The sequence below is a fragment of the Bos taurus genome, chromosome 4, assembly GCF_002263795.3.
Source record: "Bos taurus isolate L1 Dominette 01449 registration number 42190680 breed Hereford chromosome 4, ARS-UCD2.0, whole genome shotgun sequence".
Classification (NCBI taxonomy): Eukaryota; Metazoa; Chordata; class Mammalia; order Artiodactyla; family Bovidae; genus Bos; species Bos taurus.
Genome location: NC_037331.1, coordinates 107,780,633 through 107,798,069, shown reverse-complemented (window position 1 = coordinate 107,798,069; position 17,437 = coordinate 107,780,633). Strand labels below are relative to the sequence as shown.

The window sequence follows — 17,437 nt, the reverse complement described above, 5'->3', positions numbered from 1 at the left end:
TCTTCCCAACCCAGGGATCAAACCCAGGTCTCCCGCATTGCAGATGGATTCTTTACCAGCTGAGCCACAAGGGAAGCCCAAGAATACTGGAGTGGGTAGTCTATCCCTTCTCCAGCAGAACTTCCTGACCCAGGATTCGAACCAGGGTCTCCTGCATTGCAGGTGGATTCTTTACCCCATACTGAGTCATTAAAGGACTCTTCTTTATGTTATATCAACATCACACACACACATACACACACACACACTCTCTGAATTCTCAGTGGGGCACTGAAACCAGTCTAGGTGGTCCTGCTCATTGTACATATGTTTTATAACCCCTGGCTTTACACTGTGTGATGTGAAAAGTAACAAAATTTCAATTTTGGAAAAGGATTATTTTGGATAAGAGAACATTGGGCGTAAATGGGAAGATTCTGTTGAAAGGGAACATCTGTTTATGTTAATTAGCAATTATGGTTAAAAACCTATTCCTCATATGGAGCACTTGCTATTTCTATAGTAGCCCACATGGCTGCTTGTAGCTAGAGGGTCTGTCATATGTAAGGCCTTCCTTATAGCTCTGATGGAACAAAATGATTAGTGTCTGGGGAGGGACTCACAGCCTTAGCATCCACGCATACAACTGTGGTGTTGGAGAAGACTCTTGAGAGTCCCTTGGACTGCAAGGAGATCCAACCAGTCCATTCTGAAGGAGATCAGCCCTGGGATTTCTTTGGAAGGAATGATGCTAAAGCTGAAACTCCAGTACTTTGGCCACCTGATGCGAAGAACTGACTCATTAGAAAAGACCCTGATGCTGGGAAACATTGAAGGCGGGAGGAGAAGGGGAGGACAGAGGATGAGATGGTTGGATGGCAACACCGGCTCAATGGACATGAGTTTGAGCAAGCTCCAGGAGTTGGTGATGAACAGGGAAGCCTGGTGTGCTGCAGTCCATGGAGTCGCAAAGAGTTGGACACGACTGAGAGACTGAACTGAACTGATACATATATACATGCATATGTACATGCCCAGAGCTGGGGAGAAAGAAAGGAGGGAGGGAGGGAAGGGAGAGGAAGAAAGAAAGGGCAGAAAGAGGAAGGAAGGAGAAGGGAACAATTGATGTCCATACCTGTCACTAAATTGTTATTTGGGCGAGTAGATTATTTCTTCTCTGTGACTGCGTGTGCAGGAAGCTCTGCTTCCATCCAATGTAATTAAACATATTCATTTGTTTTCTTGGACATAAAGTGTAGATTATATGCTGTCAAGTGATTCTCTTTTCAAAAAGAAAATACTTGTTTAGTGTTAGAACTCCACCCCAGAAATGTCGTCCATACACGTCTCCATCTCCTGCCATCAGTTTTGGTGTGTTGTGACTTTTTAAATGATGATTTTTAGTTTGAATAAGTTCACTATGCGGTCATATTAAGGGTATTCCTTTTTGAATTAGGAATTAGAATCCAAACCATGACTTACTTTACTTTTTTCCCTTTGCTCATTCAGATTGTAATTTTTTTCTACGTTACTTTATATTCCTGTTGAAGTGTTCTTTTTTCCTGAGAATTTTGTCACAACATGGATTAACAGAATCCTTTAAAGCAGGAAGACAAATATTTGCACAAGAAAGACAGGGATGGAGGAAAACAGTAACTGATACGTTTGAAGTCTAAGTCTATTTGGACCATAGTGGCCTGCAGTGCTCTTAATTTTTAGCTGGAGGCCAGAAGGGCAGATTCTGTCTTGGGACAGCTCCCCCATTGTAACTACCAGCAGTGAATGCACAGAATAATAGGTGTTAAATCAAGGAATCCCTTAGAAGTTGTGCTTTAAATTTTTTTTTTCAACTAAAATGTCATATATTAGAGTAATTGAAACAATTATGTCAAATGATTCACCTGCTATGTAGCAAAATTGGGAAATTCTTATAAAAGAAGCCTCCTAGCTCACCAGTAAAGCCTAGGATGTAGGAAAGAAGAGGAATGCCATCACTTTGACAGGTTATTTGTTGGTTTTCTGATCTAGGCTATTGCACCGCCAGGATTCTGAGAGCCCTGGCGTCCTTGCTGGATTCCTTTCAATAGCTCAACTCCTAGATAATTGAAAAATGAAATCATTGTGGTCCGCTTGAGGAGCAGTGGATCAGGACTGAGAGATTTCATCTTCTCTTTCTGTGTGTCCAGATGGTCATTGTCTTAGCATTCTAGTGCCCTCACTGCTTCTGAATCTGAAACATCTGTTTCTATATCATTCTTCACTCTTCAGTTCTGTCACTAAGGTTCACTTGACCCTGTGGACTGAAAGGATGAAGCAACAAGCTCCAGGAAGGGATAAAAAGAGAATGCCACATCTCTGCTCTTTCAGCTCCGCAGAGTAACTGGCTCAGACAGAAGGCAGGAGAGATGGCTTGACTTCTCTTGGCAGGGGTGACCTTGTCCTTGACACCTGGGAGAGTTCAGGCATCTCCTTGAATACAGAGCATAATGGGCCACGAGGCTGGGGACCACAGGGGAACTGTGTTACTTTGTGGCAGTCTAATTGAAGACAGAATTTCCTCCACGAGAAACCAGTATCTTGACACTTGAATGGCCATGATGATTAACAGCCAAACCGGCCAGCCTCCCACATGTTTTAGGATTTACCTGCAAAGTAAAGGCCAGTCTAATGAAACATGCTTGTTGAACATCTGATCAACTGTGACTTGTTCTCTAGCATAGGACTTGAGCCAGAAAAGCCAAGTGTAATTCAGGGGCACGGGAAAATATCTTAGATTGTAGTCTGGTCTTCTGTGGTGTAGTTTGAGTATTTTGCCCTTCCTTAATCAATTCAATCAAATTTATCACTTTAGTCACTTGTGACCCTGGCCAAAGGGTTAGTCAAGCACTCGGTCAAGATGAAATAAAATAAAAGTCTTGAGTTTCAGGGCCAGAAGCCTTGAGCTTTCTCTTTCTTTAACTGACTCAGAGCAGTTCCTTGCTTTGAGCTGTCAGACCCACCTCCTGGATGGACATCACAGGCTGACTGCTGTATGAAGCCCCCACTTCATCCCATTATCCTTTACCTTCAGCAGACATTAAATCCACCTCCTTGTACAAAATTACTTAAACTTCCTGGCTTAGGAAGGGAAATTCACATGCCAGAAAAAGCATCCTTTGGGTTGAGTCAGACCCATAACTCACAGGAATGATTTATTATGTGTCTGTTTATCACTGAATCATGTGTCCACTTCAGGGAACACACTTTTTTTTTTAGTTTTTTGCCATTATAACTGGTAACAAACCAAAAAGATACAGCAGCATAAACAGTTATTTTCAGCGGGTGTTCAGCCTCTGTGAGACCTAAGAGTTTGTAAGGAAAGTTTTAATGAAATTACAAATTAAAGTTGTGTCCTGCCATTGCAGAGCCAGTTCCGCTTTTAGAGTGAATGGGGCTTTCATAGCACCCAAGGTGATACTTAGCTGTGCCAGTGACAGCAAGGCTGTGAGCAAGGGATCATTGTTGGACCTGCAGTGCCATCTACAGGACGGATGGAATAGTGGCGCTTCCACTTCTGCTTCAAATAATGTAGCCCCAAGGGGATAAAGCGGAGAAGGCAGTGGCACCCCACTCCAGTCCTCTTGCCTGGAAAATCCCATGGACGGAGGAGCCTGGCAGGCTGCAGTCCATGGGGTCGCTAAGAGTCAGACACGACTGAGCGACTTCGCTTTCACTTTTCACTTTCATGCATTGGAGAAGGAAATGGCAACCCACTCCAGTGTTCTTGCCTGGAGAATCCCAGGGACGGGGGAGCCTGGTGGCTGCCGTCTATGGGGTCATACAGAGTCGGACACGACTGAAGTGACTTAGCATAGCATAGCATAGCAAGGGGATAAAGATATGTAAGTTTCGAGTTCACTGTGTACAGGCAGCAAGACTTGGTTGCTACATTTAAAAAAAAAAAGTTGTCTGCATAATGCTTTTGTAGTACTTAAGTGTCTATTAGACCTATAGGTAATGGAATGCTGTTTTATTGAATTAATTGGAAATCCGATTCATTTGTTTCAAACATCCATTTGATAATCTTTGTAAGAGATAGCATTTTACTTTCTGGTTACTTTCAATAGACTGTATGACACTTGATATTAGATCATGATTTACTTATTTATCATGCCTATGGTTTCTGTCACTCCCTGTCAGAACACAATCACCAGGCAGCAAGAGATTTTTATTTTACTGATTTTTTCCTGAGAACCTAGAACAGTACCTGCACAAAAGCAGGTGCTCACATATTTACATGTGAAAGAGTAAATGTCATTGTTTTGATAATAAGAACAAATGTAGAAAGATAGCTACCCTCCTGGAATTTTCAGTTCAGTTCAGTTCAGTCGCTCAGTCGTGTCCAACTCTTTTCGACCCCATGAATCGCAGCACGCCAGGCCTCCCTGTCCATCACCAACTCCCGGAGTTCACTCAGACTCACGTCCATCGAGTCAGTAATGCCATCCAGCCATCTCATCCTCTGTCGTCCCCTTCTCCTCTTGCCCCCAATCCCTCCCAGCATCAAGGTCTTTTCCAGTGAGTCAACTCTTTGCATGAGGTGGCCAAAGTACTGGAGTTTCAGCTTCAACATCAGTCCTTCCAATGAACATCCAGGACTGATCTCCTTTAGGATGGACTGGTTTTACATGTTTTTCCACAAAGTAGGATATAAATGTTACATAAAACATTAGAAAATTAAGACCTGAGGGGTTCGTCTGGGCCATGCCATCTGATTCAGTGGGAAAGGTGAGGAGAAAGAGGCCCTCTGATCCAGGCCTGTCCTGGTCTCCTTCCCAGGTGCTTCTCCATCCTTCTCCCGCCCAGACCCCAGGAGCCAGCACAGAACACAGTGCTGCATATGCAGTAGGGCCCCAGCAAGCCTCGTCGCATAAATCAGTTTCTCAGCATTCTAAATCCGAAGTGATTTTTCATCAGCTCGTGTTTGTCTTCTTGACAGCCTCACTTCAGCTAGAATCTTTTGGGTAGGACTAAAGTTCAAAACGATGGGCCTAATAGACAGGATTGAGTTCTTTGGATTCAGAAAGGAAAAAGCCTCTCGTCACCTGCTGTTTATGAAACTTGTGATGTACAGTCTGCCTGTTAGAAGCCTGATTCCCTATTTCATGCTTCTGTTTTTTTCCCACCCTTAGATAGATAAGACAGACGGATGCAAAGATGAATGATGGATAGACGGATAGGTAGGTAGATACTGTGCATGTCTTTGCTTCAGGAAGTCAAATATATTCAATAAAAGTGAAGTCACTCAGTCGTGTCCGACTCTTTGCAACCCCATGGACTGTAGCCTACCACACTCCTCCGTTCATGGGATTTTCCAGGCAAGAGACCAAAATATGTCTGCCGTCCTAGCCACACCACCCCCCCCCCACACACACACAGACAACACCCCTTTAGAATGATGCCAGAATTACCATTTTACTTGAATAGCATTAGATAGTCTGTTTAATCTGATCTAAACTTTAGGAAACGCAGTACCACTAAAATCTCTAAGGTCAGCCAGTGATTCTTAAGGCTGCACACGCAGAGGAACAGGCTGCACACACTCCAGCCCCGGCTCTCGAGCTCTCTAGTACCAGGCATTTTTAATTGAGAAATCAGCAGTGTAGTACTTACTAGATTTTCCCAAATCCCATGCTGAGATCCTACAGTCTTCTCCCATCCCCTTATTATTAACAGCCACGATCTGATAGGTAGAATTATGAAACCTGGAAAAGACAGAGGCCAGAGGAAACTACCCCAGTCTTCCTGGGGCCTGCATATCCCCGCCCCCACCCCAGCACCTCTAAGAAAAACAACCAGAGACTCATCCTCTGGTTGACAGGCTACATCTCTGGGAGGCCAGAGGCTGTTTCCAAGGGTGCAGGATGCCACACACATAACACAATCATCAGTCATTCATCAGTTACGATTGCCATATGCATCCATCTATCGAATCATAGCCTACAGCAGCCACCACCCATGAAGAGTCCAAAGTCAGATTCACACAGAAACACTGAGGGCGAGTAAAACAGACTCACCCACAGATTCTCCAGCACTATCAGAACTAAATGCCTGCTCCTGTTCCTGGTTCCATAAAGTAAACAACTAACATTCTCTCTCCCCAATACCACATGCGTAAGGAGGAGGTGGAATATTGCACTACAGTGAACATCTGGAGGTAACTGCGTGCCTCATTTCTTCAGATCAGTGAAGATACACAGCCTTTGGTTTTAAGCACGTTCCCTGTATTTTTGCAACCACATGAATAATTGCATAGTTACACAGAGCTGCTCTGTGCTTCCATTCATCTTCCTCCTGCACACTCGCCTCCCCAGTGCCCCTCCTCCGGGGTAACTGTGCCTCCTTTTGTCTGTTTTCTGTATGAGGCTTTATCTTAGTGGGACTCTCAAGAGTCTCTTCCAGCACCACAGTTTGAAAGCATCAATTATTTGGCACTCTGCCTTCTTTATGGTCCAACTCTCACATCCATACATGACTACTGGAAAAGCCATAGCTTTGACTAGACAGACCTTTGTCGGCAAAGTAATGTGTCTCCTTTTTTAATATGCTGTCTAGGTTTGTCTTCCAAGGAGCAAGCGTCTTTTAATTTTGTGGCTGCAGTCATCGTCTGCAGTGATTTTGGAGCCCAAGAATATAGAGTCTGTCACTGTTTCCATTATCTCCCCATCTATTTGTCATGAAGTGATGGGACTGGATGTCATGATCTTCGTTTTTTGAGTGTTGAATTTCAAGTCAGCTTTTTCACTCTCCTCTTTGACCTTCATCAAGAGGCTCTTTAATTCCTCTTCACTTTCTCTCATTAGGGTGGGGTCATCCGCATATCTGAGGTTATTGATATTTCTCCTGGTAATTTTGATTCCACTTGTACTTCATCCAGCCCAGTATTTTGCATGATGTACTCTGCATATAAATTAAATAAGCAGAGTGACAGTATACAGCCTTGATGTACTCCTTTCTCGATTTTGAACCAGTTCATTGCTCCATGTCCAGTTCTAACAGTTGCTTCTTGATCTGCATACAGGTTTTTCAGGAGGCAGATAAGGTGGTCTGGTATTCCCATCTCCTTCAGAAATTTCCAGTTTTTTTGTGATCCACACAAAGGCTTTAGTGTAGTCAATTAAGCAGCAGTAGATGTTTTTCTGGAATTCCCTTGCTTTTTCTATAATCCAATGAAATTTTAACTGAACCCACTAAGCTGAGTGATGAAGTCTGTATGTGGAGTGAGAAGGGGCACAAAATGTACTGTCATGCCATTCCAAATAGATTCAACTGAATTTCTTTTGTTCTTCAGCTAAAAGGCCTATTTGCTCTTTGCATCCTGAAGGAGTTTGAAAACTTGGTCAAGATCGAAAAATGCATTTTCAGGGATTACCATCTCCCCTTTGCCAGTCCCACACTCAAATCTGTCTTCATTGGTGTCTATGACAGGCCTATCTTTAGCCTGAACAATGTGATAATTAGGTTTCAGAATACTTTATGCAGAAGGAGAAGGTGGTTGCTCCATTGCCAGCAAGCTCATTCTTGCTTTTACATTTTTTTTTTATATTCTTCCTCCTGCCAGGAATGTTCATTCTCTTTCTTTTTTCTTTTACTCAGCATTTTAAGACCCAGCTCAACTCATCCTGAGTCATGAGACCTTCCCAGAGCAGGGCAGTGATACTCCCCTGTATGTACTTATTGTGTATTTTCTGGAATACATAACATAGAATCTTACTACATACTGTATGTGTCATGAATGTACAAGATCACGTCTCTTCCAAGTGACTGTGGTGTCCAGACATCAGTCATACATCAGCACCTTTCTAGTTAGGCTTATAGAAATGAATGATATTTAATGTTTCTTAGAACTTGGATTCTTTTAAAAATTACTTGGGAGAGAAAGAAAGTCTCGTCTGTTTAAATGCTTATAAATTGGATATTTTTAGATTTGGGGGAAACTAGATGACAGGTCATGTTAAAGCTATTAGGACAGCTCTCCAATGTCCAGTGTCTTGTGTATAAGATCCAACTTGAATGGATTTTACTGTTGTACTTTTCTAAAATAATTTCTGTAAAAAATCTTGTTTTCAAACTTCTAAATGGTTGGAACATAGATATGTCACGATACTAGAATCCTCTTAAACATATTTTAAGTAATACAAATGGGTTTATACATTCATCAGCAGTTAGGCATGATTATTTGAAAATATAGTAAGATTTATGGTATATCAAATCTATAAATATACCTAACTAGGTATCTGTCATCTCTTAGAGGTAACATGCAAAACAAGGTGTGCAGAAAAACTTGAAACATACCCTTTGTTCATTTATTTTGAAATGTGACATTAGAGTGACTTATTCATGAGAATTTCATAATATATTAGTAAGCGTGCTGCAGGATATTTTGGAAAAGTAATGCAGGCTTAGTGATGCAAAATATTTCTCCTGCCTTCTGTTCTAAGAGATAAATGAGGTGAGGCTTTCTTTTCAGTTCAAGATGTCAGCTCTTCCTATCTATAATCTCATTTATCACTTCATCCTACACATTCATATAGTTGTTTTTTCTTTTAGGAATCTGTTCCAGCTCTTCTACTAGACTCCCAGGTCCCCTTGTAGACAGACCCAGCCAGGGTTTTATCATCTGTGTGCAAGGCCCCCCAGCAGAGTGCCCACTGAAAAGAGTGTGCCCGTGACAAAAAGAACAGGAGTTTGCCAATTGATGAGGGAGAAAGAGGGAGAGGCAAAAGGATGCAGGTGAATGATGGCCTGCTGAGCATCCTTGTCTGCTAAGGATGATCCCCTGTGCTGACTCAGCCGGTGATCAAGATCACCCCGCTCACCCACGCAGCCATCTTCATCCAAAACCTCCAACCAGCATTACTTGAAAGCCAGGCACCTTTCTCTGAGTGTCCTCAGGGAAACTCATCAATAGATACGGGCATGAAACCGAACACGGCACAGTGAATTCTGGATTGTAAGAGGCGGTGGTAGGAGCACAGGGAGAAAGGGTTTTGTTTGTTTTTTTAAATGATGAGTTGGCCCAAAACAGGGAGGACATTCTCAACACCCCAGAAATAGAGACAGGGAGGTGGGGACAGGAAGGGAGGCACAGAGATGCAGTGCGGTGCGCTGTCACTCAACAGACAGGCGTAAGACACAGAACAGCGGGGAGTGGGTTTCCAAACCACTTACGGTCATGTCATAAAGGACCCTGATAAGCTGGGTAACGAGCGTGGACTTCACGAAACGGGCATCCATCAGACATTTAAGGAGAGTGACAGGTTAGTTTGGATGGTTTGGTCTGAGTTGTTTTGTAAAAGACATATTTGAAAGCATAGAACTGAAGGCAGGGAGACCAGTTAGTCCATGGGATAAAGTGAGAGACTCAACAGGCAAGAGTATGAGAACTGGAAGTGAGGGAGGGGTCAGGAAGGATTTGGGAGGTATACACCTCTGTCTCAGTGGTGGTGGTGGTTTAGTCTCTAAGTCCGACTCTTGCAACCCCATGGACTACACTGTACCTGCCAGGCTCCTCTGTCCATGGGATTCTCCAGGCAAGAATACTGGAAAAAAAAGAAGTGAAGTTGCTCAGTCGTGTCCATCTCTTTGTGATCCCAAGCACTGTAGCCTACCAGGCTCCTCCATCCATGGAATTTTCCAGGCAAGAGCACTGGAGTGGGTTGCCATTTTCTTCTCCAGGGGATCTCCCCGACTCAGGGATCAAACCTGGGTCTCCCGCATTGCAGGCAGATGCTTTACCATCTGAGCCACCAGGGAAGCCCAAGAATACTGGAGTGGGTGTTATTTCCTTCTCCAGGTGGTCCGGATCCTTTACCAGCTGAGCTTCAAGGGAAGCCCCTCTGTCTCAGTACTCTTTCTCAAGTGTTATTCATACATCGCTCCCTGGCTAAACCCCTTAGGTGGACCCTGGTTGTTCTGAGAACACAACAACACACACATTTCCCGAGGCCCACAGGCTTTCTTCCTGCTCTCCTCTGAGCTCAGATCCACACCCAGGTCAGCCACTGTCCTCAGCCAGGCCTCTCTTCCAGGCTGAGCAGCACCAAGCTGTCTCCCTTCTGAAGTGCCCATAACTTCCCTCTGCCCAGAATTCCTTTCCCGCAGCTCTCTGCATGGCAAGTCTTTTCTCATTCTTTAGGTCTCACCTCCTCAAAGGAACCTTGCATGGAAACCTTATCTGATGTGACCTTCCTCAGTTGCTCTCTTCTATTTCTCATTTTCTAATTTCCGCCATCCCAGTTACCACAATGTTAATTGTCTTGGTGGTTTATCATAACTGCATTTACCTGCTGTATTGTCACACACACACACACACACACACACACACACACACACACACCCCGTTTCTGGATGAATCATGGAAGCCCTTGAATTCCTGAATATGGTTTCTCATTGACAGTGCTAGCATAATGGTTCTTGGTGCATGGACACTCCCGCCATATATATATAGACATATGTGTGTATGTATATATATTCTTGCCTGGAGAATCCCCATGGAAAGAGGAACCTGGAAGGCTACAGTCCATGGGGTCACAAAGAGTCAGACATGACTGAAGCGACAGCATGCACACGTGTATATATGAATATATATGAATAAATGATAAATAAATGAGTGATTGGATATAATACTTAGAATGTGAGTCAGAGAAAGAAGTCCAGTGGTGGAGCCAGAATTTGTACCTACTGGTATCTGGCTCCAGCTTCAGTATTTAGCTATTATCCACACTCCTCCTGCTTTGCTTTAGAGTAAATACATAACACATTCATTCATACTGTAAGGCCAGTGCTTTAGGGTAGATGGTGATTGGTATATAAACACTGTCCTCAAGGCAAAATCAGGTACAAAAATGAGTGAATGTGTGTTTAACTGGCCTAAGGGATACTTACGTGGTATGGGAATATATATCTATCTATAACCTATTCACTCAAATGTTTTACTTCCTACATGGTTAATCCGCAGATTGATCATCTTAAAGATTTGGTCTTTTTCCATTCATTTGTCAAAAAATGCTGAAGAATATGGCAGAGAAATAACTTCAAAATTAAGAAAGTGAAGTTGCTCAGTCGTGTCCAACTCTTTGAGACCCCATGGACTGTGTAGCTCACCAGGTTTCTCTGCCCATGGGATTTTCCAGGCAAGAGTACTGGAGTGGGTTGCCATTTCCTTCTCCATGGGATCTTCCCGACCCAGGGATTGAACCTGGGTCTCCCGCATTGCAGGCAGATGCTTTACCATCTGAGCCACCAGGGAAGTCATATAGGTATTAATTGCATAATATATCAAGTAGTTATAGATTCAGAGGCAAAAACTTGGAGCTGAATAGACTTATTGTTTACAACATTTTGTCTTTGTTGTTGTTTTTAAAGTATTGACCAGTACCACCTTATTATTTCATTAGAGTGAAAATCCAAATAAGGACTGATGGACAAGTAGGGGACTCAGCTACACACGTTCAAACGAAGTGTCACCAAAGGAGACAGAATAACAGTAAGACTATGAATAGTGAATGCCCTCAGTTGTCTGTGTCTCCTACACACTTCATAATTTTTCTTAAGCCTGGACGTTTTCCTTTTCAGTGGATAGAGAGAGTTTGGTAAGAATCATAAAGGAATGTGTGATTTCTACATCTGTCTAGAAGCAGGCAGGTCCTCATCTACCCATCTGGTCTCTGCGTGGCCTTACAGGGATTCGAAAGACTTCGGCTTTTGCTGTCGATGGTCATGAGGAATTGGAGCTTTTCCTGTGGCTTCTTTCAGGCTTCCCTCTTTAGCACTGACTTTTCTGTAGTTTGAAAATGACGTACTACGTGGAGATGTTGAGCGTTTGTCCTGCTTGGTGTTCTCTGAGCTTTCAGGGTCTGTGCCGTCTGATACTCATCTGGGGGCAGTTCCCAGTCATTGTTTTAAATATTTCTTCTCTTTCTCTTTCTCCTCCTAGTATTCCCATTACATGTTTATTATACCTTTTCTAGTTCTCTCACGGTTCTTAAATATTCTATTCTTCTGTGGGGAAAGGGGTGGTTCTTTTTGTAGGGTTTTTTAGGGGGGTCTTTTTTCTCTTCCCTTTTCAGTTTTGGAGAGGTTTCTGCTGAAATATCCTCAGGCTCAGAGCTTCTTTCCTCAGCCATCTCCAGTCAGCCAACAAGCCCATCAAAGGCATTCTCGTTTCTGCCACAGTGTTCTTGACTTCTGGTGTTTCTTTTTGGTTCTTTCTTTGAATTTTCTTCTCTCTGTTTTATTGCCCATCTGTTTTCCCATGCTGTCTACTTTATCCATTATAATTCTTAGTATATTAAGCATATTTATTTATACTCCCTATCATATCTGAGCCTGATTCTGATCATTGTCTCTTGAAATTCTCTTGCCTTTTAATATCCCTTGTCATTTTTTTCTTGATAGCTGGATATGACATACGAGGTAAAATGAATTGCTGTAAGTACAGCATTTAATAATGTGGTGGTGACATAGGAGGAGGGGAGTAATCTCTCATCCAGCGATTAGGTCTCTGTCTTTTGTTGAGTCTGTGACCATGAATGTCACACGTGCTTCTCAGATGTTCCCACCTCTGCTCTTTGATGGGACAGGATGGCTGATGTGGGCTGGAGTTGGGTATTTCCTTTCCCCAGGTCAGGTAGGCTTTGATAAAAACCCCAGCAGATGAGGCTTGGCTAAATATTAATAGTTCCTCCTGAGGGCAGGTCTTGCTAAGAACAGAATGCTCTGGTGTATTTCAGAAAGATTTCTTTCCCTTCCCTCTGCCAGAAGCATCAGGAGATTTTTCTCTGATATTTACTGTGGAAATCTAGTTAAGCTCCTAGACGTAAAACTCACAAAAGTGTGGGTGCTCTTTATGAGTGGGTCCTCCTGGAGTTTTTCTCTCCCAGACTTGTCCATACCGAGCCTCCAGTGGTTCACCAATGACAGTTCAGGTTTTCTTGCCCCAGTACTGGTTCCCGTGCGGGTTTCAGCCTAGGGGTTTCTACTTCAATAAGATTTGATTCTCTGTATCCACCTGTTGGTCTCTCGGGGCAGTGGTTTGCCTTGCAATCTCACTTCTCTTGTGGATCTAAGAAGAGTTTTTGCTTTTTCAGTTGTTCAGAAAGAGCTGCATTAGAGAGTTTTAAGCAAAGGAATAACATATCTATGACTTATACTTTACAAGAAATACTCTGGCTGCAATACTGTGAAAAGACTGCAAGTCATCAAGTGCCAATGAATCAGGCCTCCGCTGCATTTAAAGTTGTTGAATTATTGAAAAAAAAATCATTTTATATGTATGTATTTTTTACAAACAATACCTCTTCTTTTGAGATGCAAGGGACTAGTGGGAGTTACCAGGCAGTCTCTTGCTCTAAGGCCAGTCAGGACATCTTGCAGTGAGTTCCAGGGAATCTTGGGAGGTTTCTCACTGACTGAGAACACAAGTATCCCCAGGTCACACAAGTATCCCCACAAGTATCCACAGGAGTCAGGGGATGGGGGGCAGCATTAATAAGATGCAGGAAAATGCTGGGTTTTGTTCTAATCTCACCCTTTTGTAAGATGAAAATCATTCAGCAGTTGGGCAGCAAACTTTTTAAGTCATTTTTAAATATCATTGATAATAAAAAGAAATTTGGGGTTGATTTGGGCTATGAAATTGATTCTTTACTCTCCATACAGGGTCTAGCGGCTCCATTTCACACAGCTGTCCCAGACACTGGCATCTTGCACCTTGCCAGTCCTCTGTTCCTGGGTGGGACTTTCATTCTCCTGGTCACAGAGGGACGGCTCGAGCTCTATCCTGTTAGCGTTCCAGGCAGCAGCATAGAAATTAAGGAGCAAAAGCATCAGGTGTCTTTTTAAGGAAAATTCCCTTAGATTGCTATAAAACCTCAGCATAAATCTTTTTGGCTAGAACTTTGCCTCCGGACATACTTAGTTGCAAGGGAAACTAAGAAATGTTATCTCTATTCTCAGGAGCTATGTACCCAGATAAAAATCAGCGGTTCTGTTTTCCTAGATGAAGGAAACATGGATATCATGGGACAATAAGCAGTTTCTGTCCAGACTGCAAACAATGCGGAGAATAGCTCCTATTGTTTTTGTTTTGTTTTAACCTCAAAAGAATCTACAGACTTTGGTCAAAAAATGTGGGAGACTGTTGAACAGTTGTTCAGTTGAACTGACAAATTTGTTCAGCATATTTTCCTACCTGTCACAATTTTCATTATGCTACTTGAGTCATTTATTTCTAAATCCATCCCCTAATTTAAACTCTGATGGAATTCACACAGAATATATAACATACCACCAGACAGCTGTGTTGCTTTTTTTTAAGTATAAATATTTTATTTATTTTTTAAATTATTTTAATTGGAGGATAATTTCTTTACAATATTGTGGTGGTTTTTGCCATACATTGACATGAATCACCCATGGTTGTACATGTATCTGTTTTTGATTAGACTTGGGGCAGTCCCTAGTGGTTCAGACAGTAAAGAATCCACCTGCAATGCAGGCTACCTGGGTTTGATCCCTGGGTTAGGAAGACCCCTGGAGGAGGGCATGGTAACTCACCCCAGTATTCTTGCCAGGAAAATCCCCATGGACACAGGAGCCTGGCAGGCTACAGTCCATGGGGGCACAGAGAGTCAGACACGACTGAGCAACTAAATACAGCACACAGTCCAAATCTTTAACTCTGCAGTTTGTATTCCATTCCACATCTAACACCATGGAATGAAAGGAAGTTTGTTTAGGAACACTATTAATTCAAGGTGGAGATAGGGGGTTCATAGAGAGTTACTATGTAGGTAGGTGGAACTGGAGTAGAAAAGTGATGATTCGCCAAACCATGAATGCTAAGTAAAGCCCTGCTGTCTTGAATTAGATTCATGACTTTCAGTATGTTTGTACAAGTAAAGATAGGAAGGAGGAAATTGAGCTGATTGACGTAAAGAGCCTAATAATCTGAGTGGATAGCTTAAATCACCCACTTGTTACTCAAAGGCAGGAATCGTTGTCACATTTCTCTTTTAGCTGATTTGCTTTTTTTCTCCTTTAAATTTAAGTATGAAGAAAAGACTGGGGTGGGGGTGTAGGCTTCTCTTTTCTCTTGAATCAGAACGTCACATCCATCCGAATGTGAAAACTTTGACAAGTGGGACTGTATCTTGATCAGCAGTTTCCACGGAGGTATGGGGGTTCTTGTGCACCGAGGCTCTCCTTGCCTGTCCGCCATCGACAGTGGATGACCCGACAGTTACTTTTCAAAGTTTGGAAATTTAACGGGAAGAATGATTAAAAAAAAAAAAAAAATAGAAACCCAAAGTGTACAAATGAATTGGAATCCAAGTGCTATTTTGTTTTGACACTAAGAAAAAAAAGGTTCATTTACCTGGGTTTGGATTTCTGTAGTTTCCATCACATATAAATGTATGCCCTGCTGGAGTCTCATATTGTTCTATTTCTTCTCAGTCTTTGTTTTACAGCTATCAGAGCAAACTTCACACCCTAATTAGGTTCCAGAAATAAAGGACATTTTCTATCTCCTTCTCAGCTTGTTGCTAGTAAAATCACTTAAATAGTGGAGTGTCAGAATGTCTCTGCATATCTCTACTTTTTCAGACACCTGATACATTTTCCTCCCCCGCCCCGCCCACTACCACCCTTTTCATTTCTTTAATTTTTGTTTTTAGCTTATTTACTTCATGAAAGAGTATGCACAGCTTGATTGATTAGATATCTACTTCGGAAAACAATGTCATTTAATCTGTTGTGAAGAAATTACCCATAAGAATCTTGAAAACTGATTAAGATGGAGATCACATTTAATGGCCTTTCAAAGTTAGTCCTCCTCAACAGAGAGGAGAGGAATTGTCCTTCCCTAGGCCAATGGGCTTTCTTCCTGAGATTCTAAAAATATTTCCCAATACCGAGGACCATGAATTTTCTTTCTTGTAGCTCTATTCAGGTTACCTATTCAGTGTTCATTCAGCACAGACTGTTCCGGTCTAGCATTTGGGTTTGTATGTAATTCAGGCTGTTCTTTCTGCTTGTATCTAGAACCATGTGTATGTGTTAGTTGCTCAGTCATGTCCGACTCTTTGCAACCTCATGGGCTGTAGCCCGCCAGGCTCCTCTGTCCATGGAATTCTCCAGGCAAGAATATTGGAGTGGGTAGCCATTCCCTTCTCCAGGGGATCTTCCAGACCCAGAGATTGAACCTGAGTCTCCCCCAGTACAGGCAGATTCTTCACCATCTGAACTACCAGGGAAACCCATCTAGAACCATCAGGGAAACCCATCTAGAACCATAATATATTACTTAATAAAATAGCTTCTAAGCAGATGTGCCTTCTTAAAAAAAATAATTATTTTCCTACAAAACAAACCCACTCACATTTCCCCCCACTCCCCCATCCCCTTCAGGATTGTCAAGATGATGCTGTTTTTACTGTGGGTGGAACAGATGAGCCAGCAGACCCTTATGTTGCAGGAAGGGGGACCCCTTGCAGGGCCCGAAACTGGGTTCTTGTCTAACAGTCAGAAATGAATTGTCTGAGGAGACACATGTGCTGACAAAGCAAGAGATTTTTTTGGGAAAGGGCGCCCGGGTGGAGAGCAGTAGGGTAAGGGAACCCAGGAGAACTGCTCTGCCGCGTGGCTCGCAGTCGTTTTATGGTGATGGGATTAGTTTCCGGGTTGTCCTTAGCCAGTCATTCTGACTCAGACTCCTTCCTGGTGGTGCACGCCTTGTTCAGCCAAGATGGATGCTAGCAAGAGGGAATCTGGAAAGTGGACGGACACACAGTGTCTCCTTTCGACCTTTCCCGAACTCTTCCGGTTGGTGGTGGCTTATTAGTTCCGTATTCCTTACCAGGATCTCCTGTCATAAAACAACTCATGCGAATGGTTACTAAAGGGCCTGACCAGGGTGGGCGGTTTCAGTCAGCGTGCTTCCCCTAACACTTAGAGTCACTTTAAAAAGTGTTTAGCAAAAGAGACACCGATGTATAGATCAGTCTTATGGACTCTGTGGGAGAGGGAGAGGGTGGGGAGATTTGGGAGAATAGCATTGAAACATGTATAATATCATGTATGAAACGAGTCGCCAGTCCAGGTTCGATGCACGGTACTGGATGCTTGGGGCTGGTGCACTGGGACGATCCAGAGGGAGGGTAGGGGAGGGAGGAGGGAGGAGGGTTCAGGATGGGGAACGCGGGTATACCTGTGGCGGATTCATTTCAATATTTGGCAAAACTAAGACAATATTTTAAAGTTTAAAAATAAAATTAAAAGAACATTGGGGAAAAAAAGAAAAGTGTTTTCAAGTCTCTACTTGAGCCTAGTTTAGGAAGAACAGTCTGGTGGCTGTAATCCCATTCCTTCAAAGGCTGCTTTAAAGAATTCAGAAATATGTCTCTCAAGGGATGTT

At 42.8% G+C, this 17,437-nt stretch overlaps 1 protein-coding gene and 1 long non-coding RNA gene across 4 annotated transcripts in view; both read left to right on the top strand.

Annotated features, from left to right (window-relative positions):
- The window catches only part of TPK1 (thiamin pyrophosphokinase 1), a 382,700-nt gene that overhangs the window by 303,077 nt on the left and 62,186 nt on the right, over positions 1-17,437 (top strand). The gene's annotated exons all lie outside the window — the stretch shown is intronic.
- The window catches only part of LOC112446451 (uncharacterized), a 107,616-nt gene that overhangs the window by 33,239 nt on the left and 56,940 nt on the right, over positions 1-17,437 (top strand). The window lies entirely within an intron of this gene.